The following is a 9,249-nucleotide window of genomic DNA, read 5'->3' as shown; positions in this document are numbered from 1 at the left end:
CCAATAATACAGCATTATATGCAGTTAAAGCAAAGCTTTGAGGGAAAAATCATAGATTTAATGCTAGTTTTAGAAAAGGAGCCTTCAAATTAATGATCCAAGCTTCCACTTGCATGGAAAGAAAAGAAGAGCAAAGTAAACCAAAACTGAGTAGAATGAAGGAAATAATAAACACAAGAGTGGAAATCAATGAAATAAAAAATAGATACACCATAGAGAAAATCAGTTAAACCAAATGTTGATTCATTGTAAAGATTAATAAAGTTGATAACCCCCTGATAACAAATTACCCTGTAAGTAATAAAAGATGGGATATGACCACAGATTCTAAGACATTAAAAGAATAATAGGGGAATATTATGAACAGCTTTATGCTAATAAAATCACCAACATAGACAAAACTAACAAATCCTTGAAAAGAATAAATACAGATTTTTTTCCATGCAATTTCTGTGTTTACTGACTCCCCTGAAGCCCACCTCTGAAACTTATAGGATAGGTGGTGGCAAAGGGGTATAGGATAAGAATTCTTGGCCTAAAAAATGAAGTAAAAATTTATTTGCATAGCATAAAAGATCCTTTTCACTTTTGACTTAGCCTAAGTATGTGAACTTTTTCACCCTCTCCCCAGTGTTACAATTACATACTATTCACATCAACTCCTCCCATCCTTGCCTGAGCTACATTTTTTTTTTTTTTTTTACTTTTATCCTACTATTCCCTGTGCATGGTATGATTTCTACCACCCACTCCTCTGGAAAACCCATTTTCAATATTTCATATCAGTATATCTGGTGTGAAACTTTCCTGGATTCTCCAGACAGGTATTCTCTTGCAATTGCTTTTTCTTCTAACTTTTTTAAATTATGAAATATAACACATACAAAAAAGCAATAAATTTCCATGTACATTTGAACAAGTAGTTATAGAATATATTTTAAAGTTTGATATGGGTTACAGTTCCACAATTTTTTGCTTTTCTTTTAGCTGCTTCAAGACACTGGTGACCAAAAGAAATATCAATATAATGATTCAGCAGTCATACTCATTTGTTAAATCCTACCTTCTCTGTTATACTTCCTTCTTGTAACTGCTTTTTGAAAGATACCATGTTATAGAGAGAGCATTTTGTAAATAGACATTTGAGAATATTTCTTTCACTATATGATTTTTTAGCTATGCAATTGATAAATGGAATAATGTCAGTGTGGCACAGAGGTTGTGTTAGTTTATAAGTGACTGTTCCCACAATCTAAATATGTCATGCCATCAAGTAAGAGTAGCTAAATTCAAAGCGTCTAACACAGTTGAAAGCAGCACACTTTGGAAGAATACAATATTAAACACAGTGTCCATTCATTCCATGTTTTTCCTCTTGATTAGTTTCAGCATAAGCTCTTGTAGACTAATATAACTTGAATTGGGAATGCAAGCAAAAAAATATATCTTTTGAGATATATACACACACACACACAGTTACTTACATGTTCAATCGATAAGTAGTAAACACAAATAATTTTTAAACTAAAACTACTTCCATTTGCAGATGACATGATTTACATATAGAAAATCCAAAGAATTCCATGAGAAAACCACTAGAGCTAATAAATTATTTCAAAAACATGGTAGCATATAAGACCAACACACAAAAATTACTGAGTTTTTATACTCCAGCAATAAGGAATCCAAAGAGAATTTTTTAAAAATCCCATTTACAATGGCATTTAAAAGAATAAAATACCTAAGAATGAATATAGCCAAGGATATAAAAGACTTGTACACTGAAATCCATGAATTATTGCTGAAAAGAAATTAAAGACCTAAATAAATGACAAGACACTCCATGTTTATGGAATGGAAAACTTGTTAAGATGCCAATATGACCCATTTTTGTTTTCTTGGTTGCTCAAGCAACCATCATGCAATGGTTTGGCTTAAACAGGGAATTCATTAGCTCACAGTTTTGAGGCTAGGAAAATTCTAAATCAAGGCACCATCAAGACAGTGTTTTCTCCACAAAGACTGTGGCATTCTGGGACTGGCTGTCAGTGATCCTTGTCCTCAGCTCTGCTACACAGCAATGTACATGGTATCCTCTTCTGGCCTCTCCTTTCTTGTCAGGATTCCATTGATCTTCAGCTTCTTGCTTGTCATGGCTTTTCTCTCTCTGTCTGAATTTTTACTATTTATAAAGGACCCAAGTAAGAGGATTAAGATCTATCCTGATTAAGTTGGGCCACACTATAACTGAAGTAACTTCATCAAAAGAAGTAATTTTACACCCACAGAAATGGATTAAGTTTAAGAAAATGCTTTTGTGGGGTACATAGCTCCAAACCATCATATTATCCAAAGTGATCTGTAAGTTCAATGTAATCCTTATCAAAATTCTGGTAGACTTTCTTGCAGAAAACTCAATCCACAAATTCATATGGTACTGCAGGGAACCCCGAAAAGCTAAAACAATGTTGAAAACAAAGAACAAAGTTGGAAGACTCACACTCCGAATTTCAAATTGCACTATAAAGTTACAGTAATCAAAACAATGTGGTACTGGCAAAAATATATACATATAGGCCAATGGAAAAGAATTGAAAATCCAGAAATAGATCCATACAGCTATGGCCAATTGATTTTCAACAAGGGCACTAAGCACATGCGATGGGGAAAGAATAGATTCTTCAACAAATGGTGTTGGGGAAACTGGATATTCATAAGCAAAAGAATGAAGTCAGACCCCTACCTAACACCACATATGAAAATTAACTCAAAATAGATTAAGGATCATAAAAGGTAACACTATAAAACTCTTAGAAGATAGCATAAGGAAAACTCTCATGACCTGGGATTTGGTAATGGATTCTTATATATGACACCACAAGCATAAGTAGCAAAAGAAAAAATAGATTGGGCTTTATCAGAATTAAATACATGTGCAAAAAGGACATTATCAAGAAAGTGAAAAGATAATCTATAGAATGGGAGAAAATAGTTGGGACCCATATATTGAATAAGGTCTTAGTATACTGAATATATAAAGAATTTTTGCAACATAACAAAAAAAAAGGTAGATCCCATTTTTTTTTAAAAAAAGGCAAAGGCCTTGAAAAGAAATTTTTCCAAAGAAGATGTAGAAATGGCCAATAAACGTGGAAAAATGCTAAACATCATTAGCCATTAGGAAAATACAAATCAAAACCACAGTAAGATAATACTTCATACCCACAAGGAAAACTATTAATACATACACACAAACATGCACACCAAAAAACAAAACAAAACAAAAAAACCAGAAAATAAGTTTTGGAGAGAATGTGGAGAAATTGGAACAGTAGCGCATTCTTGGTGGTAATGCAAAATCATGAAGTCAGTGTGGAAAGCAATAAGGTGGTTCCTCAAAAAGATAAATATGAAATGACTGTATGTGGTGGTTTGAAATTGTATATACCACAGAAAACCATGTTTAAGAAAATTTTTTATTAATGTATACTATGAATCACATACCATGCAATCATCCAAAATGTACAATAAATGGTTCTCAATATCAGCATATAGCTATGCATTTATCATCACACTCAACTTCTTTTTCTTTTTTGTGAAAAATAACATATATACCAAAAAAGCAATGAGTTTCAAAGCAATTAGTTGTGGAACAGATTTCAGAGTTTGCTATGGGTTTCAATTCCACAATTTTAGTTTTTTTACTTCTAGCTGCTCTAAGCCATTGGAGACTAACAGAAATATCCGTATATTGATTCAGCAATCATACTCATTTGTTAAGCCCTACCCTCTCTGTAGAACTCCACCATCACCTTCAGTCTTTCTCCCACTCTTTAGGGATATTTGAACTATGCCTATTCTAACTTTTCATGTTGGTAGGGGCTGTTGATAATGTAGGGTTAGGGATGGAACTAGTGGATGTTCTGGAGAGGCTGGCACCTCTGCATTTCAGGACTTATCTTGTCCAGGGACCGATCTGGAGGTTGTAGGTTTCTGGAAAGTTATTCTAGTTCATGGAACCTTTGTAGGATCTTATATAATTCCTAAGTGCTCTTTAGGATTGGCAGGAATGTTTTAGCTGGAGTTTGGCACTCTGTGATAGGTAGCAATGTCTAACTGAAGCTTGCATAAGAGTAACCTCCAGAGTAGCCTTTTGATTCTATTTGAGCTCTCAGTCACTGATAAGTTATTTGTTACACTTCTTTCCCCACTTTTAGTCAGGATGACATTGTTGATCCCGTGGTGTTAGAGCCGGACTCATCCCAGGGAGTCATCTCTCACACTGCCAGGGAGACTTTCATCCCTGGATGTCATGTACCATGCAGCAGGCGAGGGCAATGATTTCACTTGCAGAGTTGGGCTTAGAGAAAGAGAGGCCACATCTGAGCAACAAAAAACATCCTCTGGAGATGACTCTTAGGCATACTTATAGGTGGGCTAAGCTTCTCTGCTACATACATAAGCTTCACAAGAGCAAGCCTCAAGATCAAGGACTTGACTTATTGATTTGGGTGTTCCTAATGTTTGACACAGCATCCGGAGTTTCCCTAGCAGTAAAGTTTAATAGTTCCATATTTTTTCTTCCACCCCTCAAGTGACTTTGCCAATACTTTTTGATTATCTGCTTCATAAACTCTGGGATGTATCCAGGCGTTACATTAAACGACACAGGATTAAAGGCTCTCATTCTAATTCTGGGTTCCCTGTGTTTGGATTGTTTAAATGATCTATCCAAACAGGTTAAGTTAAATTATGTACTACAGAAAATTTTGGTTCTGGATAAAATAAACCTTCCTTCCTTTGGTCTCAAAAAGTAGGTGAGGTTCTAAAATACAGACAATGTCTTCCTTACCCCTGTATTCTAAAGTACCTTAATTCTAACCTGATAAGCTTCATTGTTATCTCTAAATACCAGGTTATACATATATAATACAGCCTTTCAAAATCCATAGTAAGAATTAGTGCTCCAGACTAAATGTGACTGCTTTAAGACCTTACAGTCTGGGCCCCTTCTTCTTATAAGCATTTTCTAAATGAGACCATACAATATTTCTTCCTTTGTTTCTGGCTTATTTTGCCACACCAAATGTTCCACAGGTTCATTTGCAATGTTACATGCCTCACAACCTCCTTCCTTTTTGTAGCAGAACAGTGTTCGATCATATGCTTACACCATCATTCGCCAATCTACTTCTTGGTCAGTGCAACCTTTAGCCACCTCCATTCATTGGGCACCATGTATAACGTCCAAAGTCTACAGTCCATCAACACTTTCAATTTTAGATAATTTCATTGTTCCCATGAGAAAAACAACCAATAAACACACCCTCACCAAATATAAAATCTAAACCTCTCCTTAACTCTTGTTCCTCCCCCCATTATTTACCCCTAGAATTGCTGTGGCACTGTTGATATTTTCCTGTTAAACATAGCCCATAGCATGCAATAGCAGTTCCCCCATGCACTGCAATTACACACTCTTTGTACAAGATTCATACCTTTGCAGTAGTTAATGGAAGAACTTACTACTATTTGTAGTGTTAATTTGTGCGACACATGAGTCTATACGAACCCTTTCAATCATGTTCACTTCAATATGATAATATTACTTATAGACCTGTTAGTGAACTGCCTTCACTTCTACCTGTTCCTTTACATTTAAATTCAACCTCATTAGGTAACAGTTCATCCATCTCTAGCTTCTATGTTTCTCTAAGTCCCCTATATTCTGTATTATAAGCCTCCAATTTTACCTTTACCAAAAAGGTCATAAAAGTGGAGTCATACAGTATCTATCCTTTTGGGTCTGGCTTATTTAAGTAAGCATTATGTCACGGTTCATCCATCTTGTCATGTGCATCAAGATGTCATTTCGTCTTAACACTTCATAGTATTTCGTCATATGTATATGCCACATTTTGTTAATCCACTAGTCTGTTGATGGGCACTTGAATTGCTTCTATCTTTTGGCGATTGTGAATGATGAGGCTATGAACATCGGTGTGCAAATGTCTGTGTCACTATTTTCAGCTCTTCTGGGTATATGCTGAGTAGTGGTATTGCCAGGTCACAGGGCTACTCCACATTTAGTTTTCTGAGGAAGCACCAGACTGTCTTCCTTTGTGGCTATACCATTATATATTCCCAACAGCTGTGCATACATGTCCCAATTTCTCTACATCCTCTCCAAAATGTATAGTTTCCTGTTTTTTAATAGCTGTACATGATATCTCATTGTAGTCTTGATCCGTATTTCCATTCTTGTAGGTATGAGGTGGTATCTCATTGTAGTCTTGATCTGCATTTCCCTTATAGCTAATGAAAATGAGCATCTCTTCATGTGCTTCTTAGCCATCTGTACTTGCTCTTCAGAAAAATGCCTATTCATATCTTTAGCTTATTTTATAATTGGGTTGTTTGTTCTTTTGCTGTAGAGTTGTGAGATTTCTTTATGTATACAGGAAATCAAACCTTTATCTGATGTGGGATTTCCAAATATTTTCTCCCATTGAGTTGGCTGCCTCTTCAACTTTTTGACCAAGTTGGTTGAGACACAAAAGCATTTGATTTTGAGGAGTTCCCATTTATTTTTTCTTTTGTTGCTTAAGCTTTGGGTGTAAAGTTTAGGAAGCTACCTCCTATTACTGGGTCTTAAGATACTTCCCTACATTTTCTTCTATGAGTTTTATGATACTGGTTCTTATATTTAGGTGTTTGATCAAATTTGAGTTAATATTTGCTTATGGTGTAAGGTAAGGGTCCTTTTTCATTCTTTTGGCTGTTGATATCCAGTTTTCCAATGCCCATTTATTGAAAAGACCATTTTTCCAGTTCAGTGGATTTGAGGGCATTGTCAAAGGCCAGTTGGCCGTAGATTTGGTGGTCTGTTTCTGCACTCTTGATTTGATTCCATTAGTCAATACTTTTATCTTTGTGCTGTCATGTGTCAAAAACCATGCTGTTTTGACCATTGTGGCTTTATAATAAGTTTTAAAATCAGGAAGTGTTAATCCTCCCACTTCATTCTTCTTTTTTAGGATGCTTTTAGGTATTTGGGGTCTCTCTCTCTTCCAGATGAATTTGATAATCACTTTTCCAAGTCTTCAAAGTAGGTTGTTGGAATTTTGAATGATACAGTGTCGAATCTGTAGATCAATTGGGGTAGAATTGACATCTTAACTACATTTAACCTTCCTATACATGAGCAGAGAATGTCTTTCCACCTCTTTAGATCTTCCTTGATTTCTTTTAGCAATGTTATGTAGTTTTCTGTGTACAAGTCCTTTACATCCTAGTTAAGTGATTCCTAGATACTTGATTCTTTTAGTTGCTGTTTTGAATGGAATTCTTTCCTTAATTGACTCTTCAGTTAGGTCATTGCTTGTGTATAGAAGCATTACTGATTTTTACACATTAATTTTATAATCTGCTGCCTTTATGAATTTGTTCATTAGCTCCAGTAAATTTGTTGTAGATTTTTCAGGATTTCCCATGTATAATATCATGTCATCTGCAAATAATGAAAGTTTTACTTCTTCCATTCCAATTTGGATGACTTTTATTTTCTTTTCCTGCCTGGTTTCTCTAACTAGCACTTCTAGTACAATGTTGAATAATAGTGGTGATAGAGGGAATCCTTGTTTCATTCCTTTTCTTAAGGGGAAAGTTTTCGGTCTCTCACTATTGAGTATGATGCTGACTGTGGGTTTTTCATATATGTCCTTTATCATATTGAGGAGTTTACCTTTGATTCCTAACTTTTGAACTGTTTTTATCAGAAAAGGATGCTGAATTTCATCAAATGCTTTTTCAGTTTCAATTGAGATGATCCTGTGATTTTTCCCTTTCAATACTTAAATGTGCTGTATTACATTAATTGATTTTCTTGTGTTGAACCATCCTTACATTCTTGGTATAAACCCCAGTTGGTCGTAATGTATGATTATTTTAATATGTTGTTGGATTTTATTTGCTAGTGGTTTGTTGAGAATTTTTGTATCTATCCTCATTAGGAAGATTGGCCTGTAGTTTTCCTTTCTTATAGCATCTTTACCCCTTTTTGGAATTAAAATGATGTTAGCTTCATAAAACGAGTTAGGTAGTGTTCCTTTTTCATCAACTTTTTTGAAAATTTTGATCAGGATTGGTATTAGCTCTTTTTGGAATGTTTAATAAAATTCCTCTGTGAAGTCATCTGGCCCTGGGCTTTTCTTGGTAGGAAAGTTTTTGATGACTGAATTGAATCAGTCATCAAAAACTTGAATCTCTGAATTGAATCCGAATTGAATCTGAATTGATTCTGAATTGAATCTCTTTACTTGTGATTGGTTGTTAAAATCTTATATTTCTTCTTCAGTCAGTGTAGTTTGTTTCTGTTTTTCCAGGAATTTGTCCATTTTATCTAAGTTGTGTAGTTTGTTGGCATAAAGCTGTTCATAGTATCCTCTTAAGATTTTTAAAAAATTTCTTCAGGGTCTGTGGCAATGGCCTCCCCTCTCATTTCTGGTTTGTGTATTTGCATCCTCTCTCTCTTTTCTTTGTCAGCCTCGTTAGTGATCCACCGATTTTATTGATTTTTCAATAAAAACCAACTTTTGGTTTTATTGATTCTTTCTATTCTTTTCTTTTCCCATTCATTTAACTCTACTTGAAACTTTTTTTGTTGTCTTCTTCTGTTTGCTTTGGGGTTAGTTTGTGGTTCTTTCTCTAGTTCCTCCAAGTGAGTACTTAAGTCCTCAATTTTTGCTCTTCTTTCTCTTATAATATAGGCATTTAGAGCAATAAATTTCCCTCTCAGCACAGCCTTTGCTACATTCCATAAGTTATGATATGTTGTATTCTCATTTTCATTCATCTCCAGATAGCTACCAGTTTCTCTGGTTGTTTAAGTGTGTGTTATTTAAACATATATTTGTGAAAGTTCTCATTCTTTGGTGGTTATTGATTTCCAGCTTTATTCCATTGTGATCAGAGAAAGTGCTTTGAATAATTTCAATGTTTTTAAGTTTATAAAGTCCTATTTTGTGTTCCCGTATAGGATCTATCCTGGAGAATGTTCTATGAGCACTAGAGAAGAATGTATATCTTGGTGCTTTGGGGTGTAACAGTCTTTACATGTCTGCTAAGTCTAATTCATTTTATCCGATTGCTTAAGTTTGCTATTTCCTCATTGATCCTCTGTCTAGTTGTTCTATCTATAGAAGAGAGTCATTTATTGAAGTCTCCTACTATTATTGTTGAAACATCTAT

The sequence above is a fragment of the Tamandua tetradactyla genome, chromosome 16, assembly GCF_023851605.1.
Source record: "Tamandua tetradactyla isolate mTamTet1 chromosome 16, mTamTet1.pri, whole genome shotgun sequence".
Taxonomy (NCBI): Eukaryota; Metazoa; Chordata; class Mammalia; order Pilosa; family Myrmecophagidae; genus Tamandua; species Tamandua tetradactyla.
Note: the sequence above shows the minus strand (reverse complement) of the source record.